Source organism: Petaurus breviceps, unplaced genomic scaffold (genome assembly GCF_028583685.1).
Source record: "Petaurus breviceps papuanus isolate PSGF00001 unplaced genomic scaffold, PetGlider_PUasm1.0 115, whole genome shotgun sequence".
Classification (NCBI taxonomy): domain Eukaryota; kingdom Metazoa; phylum Chordata; class Mammalia; order Diprotodontia; family Petauridae; genus Petaurus; species Petaurus breviceps.
This window is the reverse complement of record NW_027185612.1, coordinates 8,589,462-8,606,377: the sequence shown is the minus strand read 5'-3', so window position 1 is coordinate 8,606,377 and position 16,916 is coordinate 8,589,462. Positions and strand designations below refer to the sequence as shown.

The 16,916-nt window shown below is 40.0% G+C and overlaps 1 long non-coding RNA gene and 1 pseudogene across 1 annotated transcript in view; one reads left to right on the top strand and one right to left on the bottom strand.

The window, feature by feature from the left end:
• LOC138158349 (uncharacterized) overlaps window positions 1-16,916 on the bottom strand; it is a 1,179,890-nt gene that overhangs the window by 370,612 nt on the left and 792,362 nt on the right. The gene's annotated exons all lie outside the window — the stretch shown is intronic.
• LOC138158554 (nucleotide triphosphate diphosphatase NUDT15 pseudogene) lies at window positions 15,860-16,670 on the top strand (annotated as a pseudogene).

The following is a 16,916-nucleotide window of genomic DNA, read 5'->3' as shown; positions in this document are numbered from 1 at the left end:
CCCAAAACTAGAAAGGATAGTCAACATCTTTGGATGACAGAATCTGGATCTCAAACAATCTTACCTTCACAAGTACATAAATGGGGAAGGCATGGCTAGGCTACAGTTCATCTCACGAGGCTAAACGTGGAGGGAGTTAGAGCATTTAATATGAGACAGTATGAAGCATAGCAGCTGTAAAAGCCACAACCTTGGGTTGCATTGAGAGGCAAAGCACCAAGAATAAGATATGCAAGAGAATTACTACACTGTGCCCTCCTGGGACCATATGGCGCCTGTGCTCTGTTCCAGGTACCATTTTTTAGGAAGAATGGTGGCAGCCTGGAGAAGGGTGACTGGTAGAGTGAAGGGCCCCAAGATCGCCCTGTGAGAGGACTGTTTGAAGGAAGTAATGATGTTTATCCAGAGAAGACATGGAAAACTTGGCAACTTCCTTGGAGAACCTGAAGGGCAGGCATGTGTAAGAGCTGTTAGACTTGTTCTGTTTGGTTCCAGAGGGCAAGAGATAAGGGTAATGGGCAGAAAGACAAAATCTGACGATTTCAGTGGATTTTAGAAATAATTTTGTAATATTCTGGATCTTTCCCAAAGTAGAATAGGCTGCCTGGGATGGTCGTGGTTGCCTCTTTCCCTGAGCTCTTTCAGAAAATTCTGGAGAGCCCCAGGTCATACCAGATGGTCTGCAAGGTCCCTGCCAACTCTTTGGGATTATGTAATTATGTGATTCACTTCAGGGATCAGTTCCTCACCTCTAAAATGAGAGGAATATTATATCCTAATAGAGGATTTTGAAGCCTTCTTTAACCCTAAAATTCTGTGGTCAGGTGAGATACTTGTGACTTAACCATAAACCATGAAATCTTCACAATGTCATTCATTTCCTTCACCAAGTATTGCTTCCAACTTCTGTTAGGTGCCTTAGGTTTGGATGTAGTAGGTAGTTGCTAATGTGGCATAATATAAGACTGACATTGAAAGCCATCTCTTTCCAAAACACATTACACACATACACACACACACTCCTGTTACACAAATGCTTGAATTCCACGTTACTACTCCGGTTTAGAGCCTAAAGGCATTCATTAGATGGCAAATATTATGTATATTTTATATCAAGCTGTTGTCCATCATTAACATCTTAGCTTCAATTAGTGTATAAAACTGTCTAAGGAAAAGGAGGCAGGGGAGGATCACAATGAGTGAACTGGAAATTGGAAATGGGAAAGTTTTACTAAAAGAAAAAAAATTAGATTAAAAAGCTAGGAAAGAACTTAGAAATTATCTGGTATAACTCCCTCATCCTGTAGGTGAAAAAACTGAAATGAAATAGCTCACAAAAAGAGTTCCTTCAAATCTGAGTCTCCCAATTCAAAACCTGGGGCTCTTACAACTGGAATGCTCTAAGCCTTCAGGAACTAACGTTAGCTCATGGTAGAGGGGTCCTGCCAGAACTGCAAAGACCTGTGGGCTAGGTAGCACAGAATCCAAGTTTCACTGAGAAGGGCAGCAAAAGAGATGGCATGAAACTCCAAGAAGAATGGAAGGATGCTGAAGGTAAGCAACTCTACTGAAGACAATGTGCAAGGCCTGCCCTACAGGGAGCATATGCTTTAAGTCAAAGGATCCCAAAACTCAGAGGTGGAAAGGATATCAGACCCAGCCTCATCTTACTGAGCCCTGAAGGAATCTCCTCTATAACACTCCAACAAGTATTCATCCAATCACTGGTTTAAGGCCTCTGGTGATAGAAAATCTACTACTTACCAAGACAGCCCATTTCAGTGAGGGGCCATACTAAGCGCTACAAAGTTATTGTTGTTGTTTTTTTCCTTGCCATAAAATCAATTTAAATCTGACTCCAAATGTTCTACCCATTTCTCCTAGTTCTGTCCTATAAAATCAGGCAGAATAAATCTAATCTCTCTTCTGAAGTATAGCTTCTCAAATGCTTGAAGACAGTTATCCTGTCCTCCCTAAGACTTTTCATTTCCAGGCTAAAAGTGTTCAGTTGTTTTTCAGTCATGTCTGACTCTTTCTTTTTGTGAGCAATCAGGGTTAAGTAACTTGCTCAAGGTTACACGGCCAGTTATTTCTGGGTGTGGTGCTAAGTGTCAGAGCCCAGATTCAATCCCCAGGTCATCCCAACACTGAAGCCAGTACGCTTACTTGCTGTGCTACCTGGCCGCCCCTATGTCTGACTCATTATGACCTCATTTGGGGTTTTCTTGGCAAAAATACTAGAGGGGTTTGCCATTTTCTTCTCCAGAGATTTTCACAGATGAGGAAACTAAGGCAAATAGTGTAAAGTGACTTTCCCAGGGTCATACAGCGAGTAAGTATCTGAGGCCATATTTGAACTCAGGAAGATGAGTCTTCCTGATTCCAAGCCCAGCTCTATCCACTGGGCAACCTAGCTGAACAGACCCAGTGTAACTAAGCATATTCAATCTTGAGATTTCACCATCCTTATCACCCTCCTCTGAACTCAATTCCTAAAATAATGATGCTCTAAACTAAACACAGTGTTCCTGATGTGGCTTTAGCAGGGCCTATCTGTTTTTGTTTTGTTCTGGATACCATACTTCTCTTAAAGCAGCCTAAGATGAAATAAGCTGTTTTGGCTAGCACCACATTGCACTCTTGATTCATACTGAGCTTGCAGTATATTCAAATGCCCAAATCTTTTTCACATTAACTTAAAGATTGGCTAGGCCTCCTGCATCTTCCACCTGTGAGATGTTTTTAACCCAAATATAGGATTTTACATTTATCTCCTTTAAATTTCATCTTATTTATATTGAGTTCACTGTCCCAGCCTGTGGAGGTCCTGAAACCCTGGGTTCTAGCTTGATCACATTCACTTACTCACTAACAGAACAGCTGGGAAGGTGTTTTTCCTCTCTGTCAGGCTCACTTTGCCCAGGTGTTGAAGTCATCTAAAACCACTGTTGATTTCAGTATGCACAGAGTGATGAAAGACCTTGGAGAAGTTCAAAGTCTTATGTAAAATGTAATTACTCTTCTAAGCAAAACACCTTTCAGGAGATCTGAAATGGCTAAACATCTTTGGGCCTACAGAATCCACACCTGATCTCTAAGATGTCTGCAAGCTCAAAATCCTATGATCTATAAGTCTATAGGCCTCTTGGACATCACTTTTCATGTGTAAAATTAAGATGTTGGACTAAATGATCTCTGAGATCCCTTCCAGAACTAGGTCTATGGTTCTGCGAGTCTTCCTACAATACACACTTCTTCTCATACATGCAGATTCAACCCCAAACCAAGTTGCAGATTGAGCTCAACACCAGCAGCTCACCTACTATCTTTAATAAAAAAAAGAACTTAAATCTTATGGGAAAAAGCCAGTGAATCCCTAACCTACATATGCAAAGCTCCTTCATCCTGGTGAGCTTGTTAAATCTAATGTTCTATGAAAACAGACCACAAAATAGGCCACCAGTGGAGGGGACAACTTTTGTCTACTTGTGAATCCCTAAGGACAACAAGAAGTCTGGAAACAGATGATGGATTGCTCATTGTGAAAAATCCTTCTCCTTATTAGTCTTTCTATAATTCCTTTCCTTAATCAGCACATATGATTAGCACATGTTCCTGTTCCAAAAAGGGGGAAGGAATCCTAACAAACAGTAAACATTTGGTAAATAGCCCCCAAATGACATGATTTTCACCTATTGTCCTTTTATTTGATTGAACAGTGGCAGCCAGCAGGCCTTTAATAAGTATGTACAAATAAGACACACAGGAGATAAACTGGGGGTAGTCTTAGAGGGAAGGCCCTGGGATTAGGAAAGGTTCTTTGCAGAAGGGTAGACTTCAGCAAGGACTTGACGGAAGCCAGGGAAGATAGGAGGTGGATGGAGATGAGCGAGAGCATTCCAGGTATGGGGGGATAGCCAGTGAAAATGCCTGGAGTCTGGAGCTGTAATGCCATCTTGGAGGAACTACAAAGAAGCCAATGTCACTAGACTGTAGAGTAGGAGAAGAGCTAGCAGTAAGAAGACTGGACAGATTGGAAGGGGTTGTCATGAATGAATCTAAAAGTGGAGCAGAGGATTTCAGATTGATCTTGGTGGCAACAGCGAGCACAGGCGTTTATTTAATGGCTGAGGAGGGCAGTGTGATATGGTCAGACCCATGCTTGAGGAAGATCAATCTTGTTGAATGGAGGATGGATTGAAGTTGAGACAGGGTGTCTAACCAACAGGTCATGGCAATAGCACAGGCTTGATGGAGTGAGGGACTACTATTTCATATCTTATTTTTGGAGGAGATACAGAGGAAATTCCTTACAGTTACAGAATTTGCTGAAAGGTACAGACACTTCAAAATCTCATTGTGCTGATCATTTGTAGACTATTAAGTATCATTTTACTGAGCAGAACAAAATGAGTCCTTATTAAAGACTCACCTTCAATGAGGTGTCTCATAGACACATACAAGACCATACAAAATCCCATTTAGGTTTTAAAAGTACTCTTACATGCATTATCTTCAGATTGTGAGGAATTTCAGGTGATCCTCTTTGTAGGGGGCATTGTGGTAACTTCTCCACAAGCTCTGGAACACTTCAAGGCCTCCAGAATGTGATCTACAGTCACTCAACAGAATTTGATCCAACCATCCATCCAGGAAAAAACAAGCAGGTGAGGACTGTATCGTCGGGACGATGATGTGTAGTTGGATAGACAATCTTTTAGAGCTCATCAGTCTATGCACTTACCTTGTACAGATAATGAAGATGGTCAATGAACTGAGCCCAGAACTGAACTGGAGGAAAAGAGAACACTGGGTTTCATGTGGGAAATTTCACATCACTTTTGATGACCTTAAAATCCTTCTTGAAACCAAGGTCCATATTCTCAACATCATACTTATGCTCTATGACTGCAGATCATGTAGCACCAGGCTCTGAGTAATGGCCATTTCAGGGCTCCTGAAGGGCAAAGGAAAGAAACACAGTGGGTATGAATAGTATGCAGCAGATTCACTATGAATTATGTGCACAAATTAGCATGCAAAATATCATCAAAGAAATGTATGACTTGAAATGGGAGTGGACTTGTCACATAAAGAAAGTGGGGGATAACAGATGGACCATCTGAGGGATGTATTAATACCTATTCAATGAAGAGAGATTCAGAGGAAGACAGGTCCCTAGCATATTCACTGTGCTGACTCCTTGAGCGGAATTGTGGGAGGACATGGGCATGACTTACAAGGGGCAAAGAGGTCTGTATGGGTTTCAATCTGCCTGGCTAAAGAGAGTGCCCCCACCATAGAGATCACACATCCACTGAAGTATTAAAATACAAAAGAAGAATGCAAAAGGGTCTATGAGAGTCAGGAGGGAAGATGACAGGAATCAGAGACACTTCATGGCAAAGACGGTTTCAGAGAGATACCTTCAGGCCCTGAAGGATGAGTACAATGATAAAGATAAAAAGGGGAAAATATGCCAGCCAGAGGAAATAACATGGGCAAAGGCATGGAGGTGGAAAGTCATAGAGGGCCTTGAATGCCTGCTACATACAATCTAGACTTAATATAACCATTGAAGGTACTTCTGCCAGAAACTGCAATGGAAGTGATATTTTCAGAAGCTGAAACTGGGTACAGTATGGAGGATGAATATATATACATATATATATATATATAAATGTGTGTGTCTCATATATATATGTGAGATATATGTTTGAGATTTTAAAATTATATACATCTATATGAATGTGTGTATACACACATATGCATATATACATAGTTTATATAACTTTATGTTAAATTAAGCCACTATGGGAAGATGCTTTACATTCTCAATTGCCCTCTGGGTATACCTAGGGCCAAGATCATGAAAAAAATACTCTAACAACCCTCTGATTATTGTTATTATTGATGATAATAATAATCATTAAGAATGACAGCAATGATGATAATGATGGATTCTCAAATAATGATGATGCTTTGTAACTCTATATCCCCTTTCATCTGTAGATATCAAAGCACCTTGAAAATATTAATTAAGCCCTGGGTGGTAGGGGTTATTATCTCAATTTTATAAATGGGGAAACTGAGGCTAAACACTTTGTTATGGGTCACCCAAAGGCAAAATTCAGTGAATAGGGAAGGAATTATCTGGTGCACTAGATTCCTAAATGCTACATTTTTGCCCATGATATTTTGCATGACATTGTTGAAGTACATTAAATAAGTACCTACTGTGTGCTCAGAACTGTGGTGAGGACTGAGTACAGAAACTTGCAGTCCTTAAGGAGGTGACTCCATAGTTGGGGGTGGGAGGAGATATGGACGTGAACATGATGCATTATCAGATTTTAGACACCACCCAGGCTTTTGACTCATTTGAACTCTGGTTCTAAAGTGACCTGCCAAAAGTCACACAACTAAGAAGGTGAAATCAGGATTCAAATTCAAGTCACTTGACTTCCAATTTGACTCTTTATTACCTACACTTTGCTGAGTCTACTAACTACTGTGTGACTATGAACATGCCTTTTAATCTCTATGAGTCTCAGTTTCCTCGTCTGTAATATGGGCATGAGACTAATCGGGGATTTCAAGAACATCAGGTGAGATGATATATGCATGATATTATCATTATGAACCAAATGAGCTAGATTATACCTCCCATAGTATTATCCTTGCATGGTTATTATTGATATATTAATGATTAATGACACATCCTATATAAAGTCTGTTTTCTACTCTATCATACTAATAAGCCCATGGTCCTTCCTGACCTGATGAGGGATTACAATCTGGTTGGGTAGAGGAGACAGACACAACAAACAATTCAAGACATTACATGGCAAGGGTCATGTGAGTGTTCTGAATAATACTGGGCTTATGAATGACACTATGTTTTGGGAATTTGATTTGAAAGGAACCACTCATTGTCAGACAGGGATCTCTACTGAGACTGGTTTACTTTTTACCCAATTAGTGCACCTGAGCAGCCCAAGGACCTGAGCCAAACTTGGAGCCCAAAATGTAAAGGAAGTACTTTGACAAGGACACCTTCCCACCTCCCTCATTAGCACCCTGGTCCTCCCTCAGGGAATACCCCCTCCCACTCCCTGAGTCATTCTTCTCACCCTGACCACCTGCCCTGTGACTCATTCTTATTCTTAGCTTCCTGTTGGTTAATGGTTAATACCTGCTGAGGTGCTAATTGAGACCTCAGTTTTTAGCTGATAACTACTTAAGGAGTGACCCACACTCAGGGGCTTTGACTTTTGAAATGGGGGATTCCTGATTTTAGGATTTTAGGCTTGGAGGATTAGGTACTAGCAGTGAGAGTTTTACTTTGGGGTAGGGACCCTCTGTCAGCCTCCCCTTGAAATGGAACTTTTTATAGGAGCCTCTATTTCCTCATAGACAAAATGGGAATAAAGAGCCTTTCACTCTTGACCTAACCAGGTGGTGGTGGGAAAGTCCATTGTTAACCCAAAAGACTTAAAGGGGAGCTATTATTTCTCAAAAGTCCAGCCCTCCAAAGCTTATAACTCATCACCAAGCCTAAGGCCCAACAGGCCCCAATCCAGACACCTCAAAGGAGATTTCATAGACCTGAGAGAGTACCTGTCAGACCTCAGAAGCTGTGCTGCCAGCACATCCTCTGTGGTTCCCCTCTCCCTTTTGGCTCAACCTCTTTCGTGAACAGCTCAGCCAGTTGGTCTCCTCAGCTGGCTCACTGATAGGATCTACTTTTCCCCCACCCCAAGTATTTTTACTCCCTTTCATATGTGGTGGCTGTAGGCAATCACCATCAACTTAATGATGTTGCAGGAACATTTCAGAGCTGAAAGCTGTATGGCTGCTTTGTGCTTTTCTGGAACAATTAAAAAGAAATTCAAATCACGGATAGCTTCTAATTTTCTGGTGGTCAGGCTTCCAGCTTCCTCAACCACCAAATAACACTGCTGGTTACATGGTGACCTGGAAGTAAGGGGAGGTGGTGGTGTGGAGAGGGATCTGAGTGATGAACAAAAGAGCTGTCACAAAGCTCATGCACTTTACTTCCCAGCAAGGTACAGAGATACCCTCAAGGTAGTCTATTGACTTAAGTAAATTAAAGTTACTAATTTACTAAACTTGTTTAATTTATTTTCCCATTCCTTTCTTCCTCTGTTATAATGAATTACAATGGAAATCAGATTGAGGCTGTAAAGTGAGAGAGAGAGAGAGGGGGAAGGGAAGATGTGGTAGGAGGACTCCAAGCAACTTACTGGAAAGTGAAAATTCAGTCCCATTCCTGGAAAGCCTGCCTATCCTAATCCGCTTTTGCCTAGTGAATTTACTCGTCTTTGAAACTCAAATGTCACCTCCTCCAGAAAGTCTTCTGTGGTTATAGAATTTGTTGTGTTAGCTCTTTGCTGCATTTATTATATAATATTGTATATTATAACTCTCTGTGCTGCTGTCCTAACTCCCTACTAGACAGAGGGCTCCTGAATGGCAGAGACTACAGGTTACTTAATCTTCCGTCTCCTCCGAAGGCTAACAGGATGCTTTGCTCATTGTAGGTGCTTTCTAGACGTTCTCTACATTGTACTGGGTGCATGGCAAAAGGTCCAACAACTCCATATAGTCATCAATATAGGCCAATCATGAAGAAAATCCACATCCAGTAAGCATGCTTCAAATAATGCAGGGATATGCATACATGCATACATTATATATCTCAGAAAGATTTCTATCAATAATAGTTAAAAACTTCATTTCACATAGAACAATTCATTCATCAACCATTTCAGATGCGTTATTAGAAGAGCCTGTCTGGAGAAAGTGGGAATTGAGTAGGACCTTTAAGTGTGTCTTGATATGGTTTAAGGGGGATGGAAATAAGCATCTGTACAGCACCTACTGCGTGCTAAAGTACTTTACAAATATTATCTCATTTAATCCTCGTAACAACACAGAGAGATAAGTGCTATTAGTATCCTCATTTTACAGTTGAGGCAAACAAGTTAAGTGACTTGCCCAGGATCACACAGCCGGTAAGTATCTGAGCGAGTAACTGAATTTGAACTTAGGTCTTCTGCTCTATCCACTGCTCCACCTAACTGTCCCAAAATAGATAGAGAGGAGGAAGAAGAGTTGTTCAAGTATGAGAGGATGTGAAACATGGGCAAATGGATAGAAAAGGCCCTGACAGGGCAGGTAATAAAGAAGCCAGATTAGATGATTTCTGAGGTATCTCACATCCCTAATATTTTAAGACTTCTTGATTCTAGATTTGAAGAAGAATGAGGTCAGTCTGCAGAGTAAAGGTCTCAGATTGGGCAGGGGGTGGGGGAAATGGGGCAAGGCTAGAGGGTCAGGGCAAGGAATGTGGACTTTTATGCTATGGGCAATACAAGGTCACTCCAGGGACCCCATACATAAAACTAAGAATAATGATAATAAACAATAGCTAGCATTTATATCGCACTTTTCGGTTTTCAAAGCACTTCCCATGTTATCTCATTTGATCCTTTCCACAATCCTGGGAGGTAGGTGTTATTCTCATTTTCCAGACGAGGAAACTTAAGCAAATGGTTAAGTGACTTGCCCAGGGTCTCATAGCAGGATGTGAACTCAGGTCCTGATTCTATATCCAGTGCTCTATTCACTTCGCTGCTTTGCATGAACTGGAATGACACGGCCCTAAATTAGTTGGCATGCTTGCTTAATAAATAAATAAAGTATGTAATTTTTATGGAAGGACCTAAGAGAAGCACCATCAGGCCCAAGCTCGGGTCCTTGTCAAGCAAGCTCCCTTTTGTCCCACTCCCAGGTCAGAGCCCTCCAATACTCCATGATCTTCTAGGGCTAGAAGAAAGCCATCTCCAGAATTGATATGGTCCAGTGAACATTCAAATAAAAGCTGATGAGCACAGTAACACTAACAATTCAATAATTTCATCTTGCTTTTTGTATAACCAGTTTTTGTTTTTTTTTGGAAGATCTCCAGACACACGGATACCAGATAGCCCAGGGGAGTAAGAAGTGACCCTACCCTCATCAAAGGATAAGATTCAAGAGAGCATGCTCCTAGGAAAATATTAGGCTAGGAGAAGGAAAAGTACAATGCATGATGGAATGACCTGATTTGGTCCTGGGTAACAGTCACGGTTCCTCTGACAGGCTGCATAACAGGATCCCTTACCAGGGAACTCAAGAGTAGCACCAGCTCAAGCCAGGGTAAAGGACTGGCTTTAGCAAACCTAGCCCTGGAAGGGACCTAAGGGGCCTGGATCAAACAGGACCAGACAGGCTGCCACAACTCACCTCTCCTGGTTTTCTCCTTTCCTACTTGGCCCATACTAGCCAATCACTACCAGATCACAGGGCTTGGTTTAATACAAGAGACCACTGTCATCTGAGAAATGAATTACGGTCATCTTAGGAGTTGGGGTATGGAGAGCAGGAAAGAAATTTTACCTGTCCCACCCCCCTGTCAGCACTGTATTTTGTCGGCTAGACTCTGACATTAAAAGTATGAAAGTAGTTTTCACCATGAACTCAACAACTGGCACCCTCTACTACATTTTCACTCAATCTTTCAAGCACAGATTAGGAGGGTTTAAAAAGAAATGCCTTCTGGGGTGGCTAGATGGCACAGTGAATAGAGAACTGGTCTTGAAGTCAGGAGAACCTGAGTTCAAATCCAGCATCAGACACTTAACACTTAGCCGTGTGACCTTGAGCAAGTCACTTAACCCCAATTGCCCTGCCCTCCAAAAAGACCAAAAAAAAAGCCTTTTACCAATCTTCAACCAGAATCAGAAAAATAGTAGAAGACAGATCTAATTAACTGTGTCATAATAGAAATTTCCACAGCTGTCTGGTTGGGATGTTAGCCACTCCCTGACCCCTTCATCCTTACCCAAACTATGTCTCTTTATGACTATATGTCATCCCTATTCATTGGCCCCAGTGAACCCTGTTCCATTCTTAACAAAGTGTCCTTAAGCTTAGACCTCTTCCTCTCATGTTCTTTCCATATTTTTGCAATCACAGAAATAGAGTTCTCTTCAGAAGACACTGAAACCCTGGTCATCCTGTTCATTTTGGGAGTTCCTCTGATTGGAAGCCTCCACACACTGGGCCAGGATTCAGACTAGACCTTGTTCCTTGTTCCTTCTTACTAGTCCCTTTCCACCATCACTCAGCAACATCTTTTCCTTCAAGAGCCATTCCATACATTTATCACCTTATCATAGCCTCAGAGCATTTATCTACTGCCTCCCAGATCCCTCTCGCCTTTCTCAAAGAGTTCAACAACTAGTTCATGGCCTTCCTTTCCAGCTGAAATCTAGCCCCCAAATTATCTGTGTAACTAGGAAAAAAAAATCTTTGTAATAATTTTCTGTGACAAATGTAATCATCTCCAAGATATAGAAAATATTCTAAAAGTCTTAGGGAAATTTTAAGACATTGAAACTTAAATAAAGAGTATTTTTAAAGCTATTTAAAATTTTAACCTAAATTTAAACTACTTTTAAACTAAAACTCGTTTAGTATTCAAGCTTTTGAAGCTTAAAACTCCACTAAGGTCCTTATTACACCCATTATCCAGTATAAGGAACTGATTCAAATTTATAAGATCAAAAGTCATTCCCAAATAGATAATTGCTCAAAGGATACAAAGAAGAAAAAAACCCAAGTTGTTAAGAATCATTTTTTAAAAAATCTTATGCCACAAATAATTAGAGAAATGCAAATTAAAACAACTTTGAGGTTCTGGACCATACCTATCAGATAGACAAAAGGGATAAAAGAGAAAAAGGACAAATGTTGGAGGGGCTATGGGAAAACAGGTACACTGCTGATGAAGCTATAAATTGGTCCAACAATTTTAGTCTGCTCCATTACTCCACTGTTCAAGATGTTTCTTTCTTGTCTCCGGTGAAAAAAATTACAGATTTCTCTGTCTGGTAGTTAAGTCCTTTATAATGTGGCTCCTCCTGATCTAGACTGATCACACATTTCTGCCTCTTATGCATGAGTCTGCTACTATTTCCCATATACATCAAACCCTCTCTCATGTCTTTGCCTTTGCCCAGATTAACCTCCATGCCTAAAATATTCTACTTCCTTAGTGCCACCTAATAGAAGCCCTAGCTTTATTTGAAACTCATGTGTCATTTTCCTACAGGAGACCTTTTCTGATTTCCCCATATTCTCTCTGTTCTCCCCACTACTCCACCCTCCTGAAATTGGTTTCTCTGTAGTAGAATGAAAGCTCCTTGAGGACAAGGACTGTTTTGTTTTCCTTTGTGCTTGACACATAGTATGTCCTGAATAAAAGCTTTCTAAATTGAATTGAGAAGGGGAGTTGAGGAGGGTAAAGGATAATTTGCATGACTGCAGAGTCAAGTTCAGGGAACAGTTTGAGTCAGAACACTAAATGCAAGAATGGGAGTAATGTCAAAAAATATAGAAAGGTAGTTTGAGCTCTAATTTTGGAAGATTTTAAGTGCCAAGGTGAGGATAGCATTTTAAAAATTAAATTTATTAAATTTTATACAATTAAGTTTTTATTAAAAACCCACTGTGCAGAAAGCACTGTGTTACATGCTTGAGAAGATATAGGGTTTTTTAAAATATTGTTTATTTTCCATATTCTTTTCTTTTTAAATGTTAAGTTCTAAATTCCCTCCCTCCCACACATCCCCCACCCTCTGAGAAGGAAAACAAAATATCAATTATACCTTTGAAATCATGCAAAGCATATAATATTAGTTGTATAATTAAAAAATAAAGCATATAATATTAATCGTATGATTAAAAAAATAAAGCAAGAAAGAAAAGCATACTTCAATTAGCACTCAGAGTTCATTGGTTCTCTCTGTGGAGGTGAATTACTTTTTTTTTCATCATAAGTCCTTTGAAACTGTCTTGGATCACTCTACTGATCAGAGTAGCCAAATCTTTCACAGCTGATCATCATTACAACGTTGCTAGTACTGTGCAAAATGCTCTCCTGGTTCTTCTAACTTTACTCAGCATCAGTTAACATAGGTCTTGCCACGTCTTTCTGAAATCACCCTCATTGTCATTTCTTAATAGCACAATAATGCCACCGGGGAATTACAGCCTCTGGGGCACCTTGTTATCTAAGGGAAAGTCTTCTTCCATTTGGGCTCCACTGGAAATTCTCCAAGACAGCAGTAAATACCTTTAGGAAATATAGTCTCCTTGTTTTTATTCCTTATTTTATCAAATCATTGTTGAACAAAGTTATCTCTGTTTTAGTCTTTCAAAGAATCTTTCAAGATTTTTTAGCAAGTATATGAGAGCCCTCTTGTTGAAAGAGACCATTTAAAGTGGTGTTTTGCACAGAATGAAATGGGGTTTAAACAGAGGGATGTTGAATTCTCTGTTACTTTCAGTCAACTGTGTGACTATAATGATGTGATCTGTGGACAAACATCACTTGAAAAATCCAACCTACTTCCTTCTCATGCCTCTGACAAAGATGATCTGGTTATGGTTGCAGATTATTCTCATAAAGATTTTATGGAAATGGTAAAGTATATGTGGTTGGTAGTTACTGCTATTGTCTCAATAGCAGTAATAATGTCCTTGATGTTTTCCAGGTGTTTAATAACCTCCCCTCTTTGGGCTATCTTGAGAACTGCACTTCCAAAGCCCTGAAAATCTTGTCCCTTCTTCCAGCACAGTCTTCTTCTTTATATACTTCATCTACTACATTCAGTTCTACTACATACGTGACAAATAATTTTCCAGTCTTTGCTTGAAGACCACCAGTCAAGTCTGTGATTGCCCGAGGCATCCCATTCCATTCTTGAAGAGCTCTAATTATTTGGAAATTTCTCCTTACACAAAGCCTCAATTTGCCTCTTTGCAGCTTCTACCCATTGCTCACAGTTCTGCCTTCTGGGGACAAATAGATCAAGTCTAACCCTTTCAAATAACAGCTGCCGGAATACTTGAAGACAAATAGTTATGGCATTTCTTCTCATGGTTCAACATTCCCAATTCTTCACATGATCTGTGTGGCATGATTGGGAAACTCTTCACTCTCTTGGTTTCCCTTCTCTTGAAGCTCTCCAGCTTTATCTATCACCCAAGTATTTATTAAGCATCTTCTAGGTGCCAGACACTATGCTAGGCACCAGGAATACAAATATAAATAATGAAATAGCCCCTTCTGGCAAAGGTCCCTTCTGGTTTACATTCTAATGGGGAAGACAACAAGTACATGTTCAAATGTATACAGCATAAATGCAAGCAAAGTTAAGTCATACCAATCAAGCTATCAGAAATTATTCTATAGAGCTAGAAAAAATAATAACAAAAATTCATCTGGAAGAATAAAGGGCCCAGAAAATCAAGGGAATTAATGAAAAGAAATGCAAGGAAGGTGGCCTAGCCATACCAGATCTTAAATTGTATCATAAAGTAGCAATCATCAAAACTACTTGGTACTGGCTAAGAAACAGAGTGGTGGATCAGTGGAATAGGTTAGGTACACAAGATACAGCAAGTAGTCAATGACTATAGTAATCTTCTATTTGATAAACCCAAAGACCCTAGTTTCTGGGATAAGAACTCTATACTTAACAAAAACTGATTGGAAAATAGTATGGCAGAAACTGGGCATAGACCAACATCTGACACTGTATACCAAAATAAAGTCAAAATGGGTACATGATTTAGATATAAAGGCTGATACTATAAGAAAACTGGGAGAGCAGGCATTGTTTACCTGTCATATTTATGGATAATGGAAGAATTTATGATGAAACAGAGATAGAGAACATTATGAAATGCAAAATGGATAATTTTGATTACATTAAATTGAAAAGTTTTTGCACAAATAAAGACAATGCAACCAAGATTAAGACGGAAGCAGAAAATTGGTAAAAAAAATTTTATAACCAGTGTCTCTGATAAAGGCTTCATTTCTCAAATACAGAGAGAACTGAGTCAAATTTATAAGAATATGAGTCATTCCCTAATTGATAAATGGTCAAAGGATATGAACAGGCAGTTTTCAGAGGAAGAAATTAAAGGTATCTGTAGCCATATGAAAAAATGCTCTAAATCACTACTGATTAGAGAGATGCAAATCAAAACAACTCTTAGGTGCCACATCACACCTATCAGATTGGCTAACATGATAAAAATGGAAAATTATGAATGCTAGAGAATATGTGTCAAAAAGTGAAAACTAATTCATTGTTGGTAAAGTTGCAAACTGTTGATATAAATAGTTTGGGCTGTTCTGGATCCAGTCGTTCTGGAGAGCAATTTGGAACTATGCCCATAGGGTTATAAAATGTGCATACCCTTTGATCCAGCAATACCACTTCTAGGTCTGTATCTCAAAGAGATAGTGAAAAAGGGGAAAGAGACCCACATATACAAATATATTTATAGCAGCTCTTTTTGTGGTGGCCAAGAATTGGAAATTGAAGGGATGCCCATCAACTGGGGAACGAGTTGTGGTATATGAATGTAATGGAATACTCTTGTGCTATAAGAAATGACTCCAGAAAAATCCGGGAAGCATTACATGAACTGATGCTGAGTAAAATGAGCAGAAACGAGAAAACACTGTACACAGTAACAACCACATTGTGTGATGACTAATTTGACAGACGTAGCTTTTCTCAGTAATGCAAGGATCTAAGACAACTCCAAAAGACTCATGATGGAAAATGCTATCCATATCTAGAGAAAAAACTATGGAGTCTGAATGCAGATGGAAGTATACTATTTGCCCTCTCTCTTTTTGTTTTGTTTTTCTCTTTCTTGTGGTTTCTCTTATTCTAATTCTTCTTTACAACATGACTAATATGAAAATATGTTTAATAGGAGAACCGAAAATGTCACTTCCGGAGGTGCTGCCTCCAATGGCATCATAAGCACGGATCTGGTCACCAGCAAGGAATCAGGCTGGCTGCGGAGGCGGCTGGGGATCGGTGTCGGAGTGGTGAGTGACTACGAGCTCCAAGCACCCTCAATGCATTCTGCTGGGGAAAAGGAAAGGGTCTGTTGGAGCTTGCACTTTCCAGCTCCCCAGGGGTCATTTGGAATTCGGTGAAAGCTGGGAAGAATGTGCTGAGAGGGAAACCTTGGAAGAAGCTGCTCTTCACCTGAAAAATACTGGCTTTGTTTCTGTTGTCAATTCTGTCAGTGAGAAGGATGATTACCATTATGTCACCATATTAATGAAAGGAGAGGTGTACATGACTTATGATTCAGAGCCAAAGAACATAGAACCTGAAAAAATGAAGGTTGGGAATGGGTTCCATGGGAAGATTTCCCTCCACTAGATCAGCTTTTCTGGGCTTTGCGATGTTTAAAGGAACAAGACTATAATCCTTTTAAGGAAGAACTGAATCATCTAGTGGGCTACAGAGGAAATCATCTATAGAGTACCTGCACACAATTCATCTTAGTAAGGAAAGTCATAGAGTCTACAAAAAAAAAAAAACAAACCAACCCTCAGATATTCTAGAAAACAGTGAACCTTCCAATATAAGAGAAGTAGCTTATTTATTCTGGTAGCAGTAAGGGAAGCTACATGAAAGTAGAGAGTTGGCCTCAGAGTGGGGAAGACTTGGGCTCAGCCATTTTCAAGTTAGTGGTTGTTTGCCACCTCAGAGTAAATACATTACAGAGCCTGGATCTGGGACTGGAAATCCCATGAGGGAACATCCCACACCTTCCCCCCAACAAGGCAGGTCAGCACATTTTCTGTTATTGTAACTTTGGATATTTGCCAAAACTATGAGAGGGTCACATAGCCAGGAAGTGTTTGTTAGAGGCTGCATTTGAACCCAGGTCACAATCTCTAAAATGAGAGGACTGGATTAAATAATTTTATGGTCCATTCCAGCTCAGGGTCTATGGTCTTG